The 6000-nt window shown below is 37.6% G+C and overlaps 1 protein-coding gene across 2 annotated transcripts in view; it reads right to left on the reverse strand.

Moving 5' to 3' along the window:
- CDH7 (cadherin 7) overlaps positions 1–5497 on the reverse strand; it is a 138882-nt gene extending 133385 nt beyond the window's left edge. The window contains exon 1 of one of the 2 annotated variants that reach the window (XM_065053064.1): positions 5362–5497. The gene's annotated coding sequence lies outside the window, so the exon portion shown is untranslated. The remainder of the gene's footprint in view (positions 1–5361) is intronic. The other variant, XM_065053065.1, reaches the window with a different exon arrangement.
- Positions 5498–6000: the final 503 nt, after the last annotated feature.

The raw sequence follows: 6000 nt of genomic DNA on the forward strand, positions 1-6000 counted from the left end.
AGACAAACAGACTTCCACCTTAATTTATCGTTGTCTAAATGAGTGTAATGTAGCATAAAAAGAGTCTAAAAGTTTTAGTAGTTCCTAGCCAGCTTAAGATACAGAGTCAGACCATATTGATCCAGGGCTTAACAGAACATGGTGAAGAGAGGGTCTTGACTACTTTCAGCACAGGAGAGCATTGGAAATTTTAAACAACATAGGTGAAAATTCATCCTTTCTAGGCTTGTGCTTCCATTGCTGCTGAAGAAACATAACCAGAAAGTAGACAGGGAGTTGTTTTAGCTGTTTGCTTTAATCAAATGCACCTGTGAGATTACATTTCCCTAACTCTCAAAGCTAGCATTAAAATGGATTTAGCTAGCTAGCTAGAGTTCAAGTTCACCTTTAAGAAGCTATATTAGCTTTGCCTAGTAGCCTGTTTAGTAATGCAGCATACATCATACCTGGCTTTAGACAAGACTAGAGATCAAATCTAACCTCATAAATCTCCCAGTTCGTGACTACAAGGAGCTGTCAAAAACTAGATGTTGTTTCATTCTCCAGGGGCTGGTGCACTGCTATGGATATCTCTTAAGTGCCGTCTAGCAGCTGATCACCAAAATGTATAATAGCCTTGGGAATGACTACACCACACTTTTGACCCCTGAGGTAATATTTTGATAGGGCTTGACCTTAATAAGCCTGCCAGCATAAAAGCCTAAGAGTAAGAGTAAAGGAAAACCTTTTCTGAATAACAAATAGCTGAAGAAAACATTTTCTGCACAGTCCATAAATTATTACATTTACCTCTGGCAAGTACATTTAGAGAAAATCGTGTTCTGAATCACAGTTTGGAATACTCAGATTCAACACCAGTGCTAACCCAAACCTACTAGCTTGCAAACAAATGCTGTGCAAAATTTTACCACTTTCACTCAATTTGATCATTATTTAACCAACAAATCCTACTGAAAACAAATGGCTGGACTTCTCTCCCTTTCTGACTTACATTTATTCTACTGTTCAAGTAATTTCATTCCAATGTAGGGCAAAGGATACGGAATTCAGATGTCTTAGGGTGTTGTTTTGTTTTGTTTTTCCTTTTCACTATAATGAAAGAGAAAAACCGTTGCCACTTTTACTGACAATAGATTCTGAATCAGTATTTGTAACCCTACTACTTGACCACTACAACTAAATTCTGACAAATCACTTTCTTCTTCCAGTCCCTTTAAAACCATGTGTCACAGATAGTGTTTTCTTTTCTTTGAGCCTTACCACTAATACAGTTCCCTGCTGTACCTTGTGGGAAAGTGTTGTCATCTGGGCCACTGGGTCCATGATGAGCTTAATTTCTGTAGGATGCCAGTGAAGTTAAATGGTTTACATAGTGTGAAGAAACAATTAAGCTGTCTAGAAGCTACATGATGCATAGCAAAATAATAGGTAAGAGGAAGACAGAAGCTTCAGAGCGAGCTAGTTTTGCTGTCCAGACAAGCTATTTGGAGTGGCTGAATTGATGATGAAGGGCACATTGGCATCAAATTTAACTGCAGCAAAACCTTTTCAGCAATGACACTTCCATGCTGCTTTTTCAGTGCTGATTATTATTTTTTTTTTTCATCACTGCTGTACTCTAAAAAGTACTTGCACGTATATAAGTAAATATTGCTTCATGCAGATTTACCTCATATTGTTCTGTGGGAGTTTGTAAACTAAATGCAGATTTCACTCTATGTGAAAAAGTTCAGGGAAATTTGCTTGGACTTTGCAACCTGTGGGGAACACAGCTTGAGAGGCTGGGTGTCCTTGAAAACAACTAAGGCACTTTCTGGAAATTCTGTCCCTGATCTAAGAGCAGAGTTTTCATTTCCCACTAAAAGCTATGACACAAAAGCCACAAAGATGATCTTCAGCTACTTTGACAGCTGCTGAGAGTGGTCTTATGAGTAAGTTCCATCAAAACTTACATAACTGGTAGGAGTGGAAATTAGATTCTAGTTGTTAGAAGTTTGACAATTATTTTATGAGGTTGAATATATTTTCTCTTCACAGAAAGAATGACACTCTGTAAATTGTGTATGGATGATATTAATGCTCATAAATTAATTCTGCTAATTTTTATGACAAGAAATATTCAGGCCATGGTATGCTTATTTACAGGTGAACCTTTATAAAAGAATTGTGTGCGTTCTGCTTATTGCTCATGTAAATCATAAGCAAAAGAATAGTGAAATGTCTGCATAACCTTTTTTTTGTGGCTGAAATGTAAGTCTAGCTTTTCAGAGGTTTTATTGATTCCAGTTCCATAGTATCTGAGCATTTCCCAGGCTAATTAGATTAGCATACCAAGGCTCCTAATGGAATCTTTAGCTCTGCTCCCTCAGTCATTGTGGGAAACTAATTGGGGAAGGTTTGTTTGTTTACGTTTGTAGCGAAAATGGTACCTACCACTGTGAATGTCATTCTAATTATAGTGGAAAATATTTTTAAGAGAGAATGTGTAGAGATGGGGGCAGACTTTGAATTACTGCAGTCTTCCCAGAAAACTCATTCTACACCAAGATCTTTCTGCTCCGACTACTTAGCTATCATAAATGTATCTCTCTTGTACTGTGATCTGAAGTATCAATGACGAAGACAAGATGTTTCCTAATGAAGACTCTGCAAGAAGAACCAAGATTTAGAAGTCTTTGGGAAGTTAATTTCTAATAAAGCATTTGCTTTGTTTGCTTATGGCAAGCTGCACCTGTAAACCAAGGCTCTTGAGACAGTAAGGAAACAATGTACAACCTTCCAATATAAAAAATAGTAGTAATTACATTCTGGTGCATAGATCACTGTGCACAGATCCTCAGCAAATGCAAAGAATATTGTAGAAAATGGTAAAGTCATCCTTGAAATGAGAAAGGTTGTCCAATCAGAAGCAAAAATAATTAAACCTAGTTTCACATGGGTTTTTACATTTACAGTCCTAGTGCTTCTCTGTGACGTGTTCATCTGAGGAGAAATAGTTCTAAAAGGTTCAGTAGGGACCTACACCTATGTGGATTGATTGGCCAATTCACATACACTTACTAGCAATATGGCTACTGTCAAATGAAAGTGATGAGGCTGAGTTCTTCCTAATTTCTTCTCAATATGTGTGCTAATTTAATTCTCTTATACATAGTTAAAAAATAGTTTATTGGACATAATGGTCTTTATACCTCTCTTTCATATCTGGTTGAAATTTATGAAAGGGCTTACAAGTAGTTCTGGAGAAAACTGGGTGACAGATAAGAAAAAAGACAAATGGGAATGGACAAACAATAGGCAAATAGATGATGTAACTGCATAAGGCTTAGTTCCATAGGAAACCAGGCCAAAAAACAATAACCTATTTCTACTCAAAGAAAATGTTATCTCATCATTCAAGCTTGATAACAAAGCAACCTTTGAAGCCTTGCATCTCTTTGATGAACAGGAGCTGCCACTTCCACTGGAAATATGTGACAGTGCTTTGGAGACAACTGCTCTTCGCAGAAGAATTTTGCCTGAACCTTCCTGGAAATTTGGTATGAATATTAGATGCTAAAGTTACTGATATATAGGACATAATCCATTAGAAAAAACCCAGATGTTTAAATCTGTGTGTTATAAATACTGTTTAAATGCAGATGAAGAGCAAGTTATTTCTTTAAAATCAGTCAGTTGCTTATACCTGTACAGCACATTTGAAGGTATCTGAGAAGACAGATATCACTATTCTATTTTACAATTTAGAGAACTCATATACAGAGATACTAAATAGCTTAGATAGTTGTTATCTGAAAAGGCACTGTGGAAGAGTCTCTAAGTCCTCCTGGAAGGACAGCCTGTTCACCGGGGCCACTGAATTCTGTAATATCATCTGATCATCTAGATTACTCTAGGAAAAGTCTGTCCATCACCCTAGTAATCCTGTCTGGGTGGAGGGAACAAGAAGGACCAAGGCGAGCATCTTCCCTGTGGTAAAGACTAGAAGCAGCATCTTTTGGTGTTTGTACCACATCATTACAATAGGGGAAAAGCACCCAAAATCATAGGCTACTGCCACACAACTGACCTCTGTAAAGCCCCATACAGACCTCTTTCTCAGAATCATGAACAAACTGTTAAGCCAAATAACAGACAGCAATACAGGAGAGAAGTAACGAAGCCTATCCCTTAGGATTAGGGATGTGTGTGTACATGTGCTCCTGCATGTGTGTGCATGCATGTCTAGATATTAATGTGTAAAACCTCATATATTAATATGATATAAATCCTTCAGGTAATGACCACCTTTGAAGATTTTTCACTAGACCTGTAATGTGGAAGACTTCACTACAAATGGAATTCTGCAAGACTCAGAAACAAAAAGAGTTTCATTGCAAAAAGTGCAGAAAATAGCTCATTAGAGAAAACAATAACAAGAAAGGACTCAGCAGTCTAGAAGCAAAGATGGTTCCTTTATCTCTCCTGAGATGTCAAGACCAATCAAGCAAATGATTATGTGATAATATTTATCAACAAGCAAGGGGACATCAGAAGAAATGAGATGATCAAAGAATGTAAATGTTTCTTCTTACAGCTAAAGAGAATTCTTCAAGGTATCTCACACTTCTGAAGAGGCAAAATGCCATCACAAGACGTGCAAAATACAATTACACATGTAGTCATGGTGGCATATTATGAAGATATACTACCTATAAAGTAAGGTGAGATCTAGAGGTATCTAATGGCTTTGGCAGTCTTACAGAGTACCTATATCATTATCCCTGGAAGGTGTTTATTTTCACAGAGCAAGGTGAGTTGCATAAAGGTGTCTGAGGATGATAGAAAAACTTGCAGTAAGTGGAGAGGAAAGGATGTAATTACACATTCATCCACTGTATAATTTCAGCGTGTGTCAGCATCTTGAATGTTACATGCAGTTCTGGTCCCTTCATCTCACAAAATTATATAGCAGAATGGGAAAAACTCTCAGAGACAGCAACAAGAAAGACAAAAGTTATGTAACATCTTCCAAACAAGTGAAGATTGAATAGACTTCTCAGCCAGGGAAAGAAATTACTTGAGGGGTTGTGTCACAGAGGCACCTCAAAAATCATTTTAGACAGGTGATAAGCTCCAAATAGACTTTATTCTAACCAGAACTATTTAGTGGAAAACCAACTAGAAACAGGGTTAATCCAAAATTATTCAGCATTCTGACAACATTATAAAACACAGATTCAGATACCACTTAAGAGTTCAATTACTATGTAGCAAATTCAACCTCAAGATATCCCAAAACTCTAGAATGATGATTCAAAATGCACTTCTTTCCACTCATACAAAGTGAGGACTCTCAAGGATGCCCAGAAGATCGCTTACCAGTAAGGCAAAGTGTAACAGCCCTTGAGGAGCTTCCCTTAGATGGCATCCCAGTCTGAGGAGGAGAGAGCCTTCCACCGCAGAGCCACTGTTCCGAGGTTGACCAACTCAATGAGAATCTCCCTAAGTTGAATCTGAGCTATGGTCATTTATGGTAGTAGTCTAGAAACTTCTTGAACCAAGGTGTTCCATTGGTCAAGGGCCCTGTCTGTCAATCAAGGGGCAGGTACATGACCATATTGGTCTATCAGTCTAGAATCTTCTAGTGCTTTGGGGGAGGAGGGGGAAGATGCATCTGCCACAGTTGTATGATAGAGCTGTGTAAATATTGTGGTTGGGATAGAGTCAAAGAAGAGGAATTTTTTGTTTTTTTTTCTGTCTTGCAAAACAATCTGGAGACCATAATGAAACTAACAAGTACTATTTTTGAAACACAGAAACAGCAAAGAAAAATATTCATGCAATGTGCAGGTTGAAGTTTCACAACTAGCCACAGAATACTGTAGCTCTAAAAATTTGTGTAGATTCAGAAAAGGACTGGTCAATCTCATGGAAGAAAACTTGAAACTTTGGATGAGGAAAGCCAAGAGCTAGAGAATGTTGGATAATGGTAATCAGGAAAATTCTTTTTTTATATGC

Source organism: Columba livia, chromosome 2 (assembly GCF_036013475.1).
Source record: "Columba livia isolate bColLiv1 breed racing homer chromosome 2, bColLiv1.pat.W.v2, whole genome shotgun sequence".
In the NCBI taxonomy this organism is placed as follows: domain Eukaryota; kingdom Metazoa; phylum Chordata; class Aves; order Columbiformes; family Columbidae; genus Columba; species Columba livia.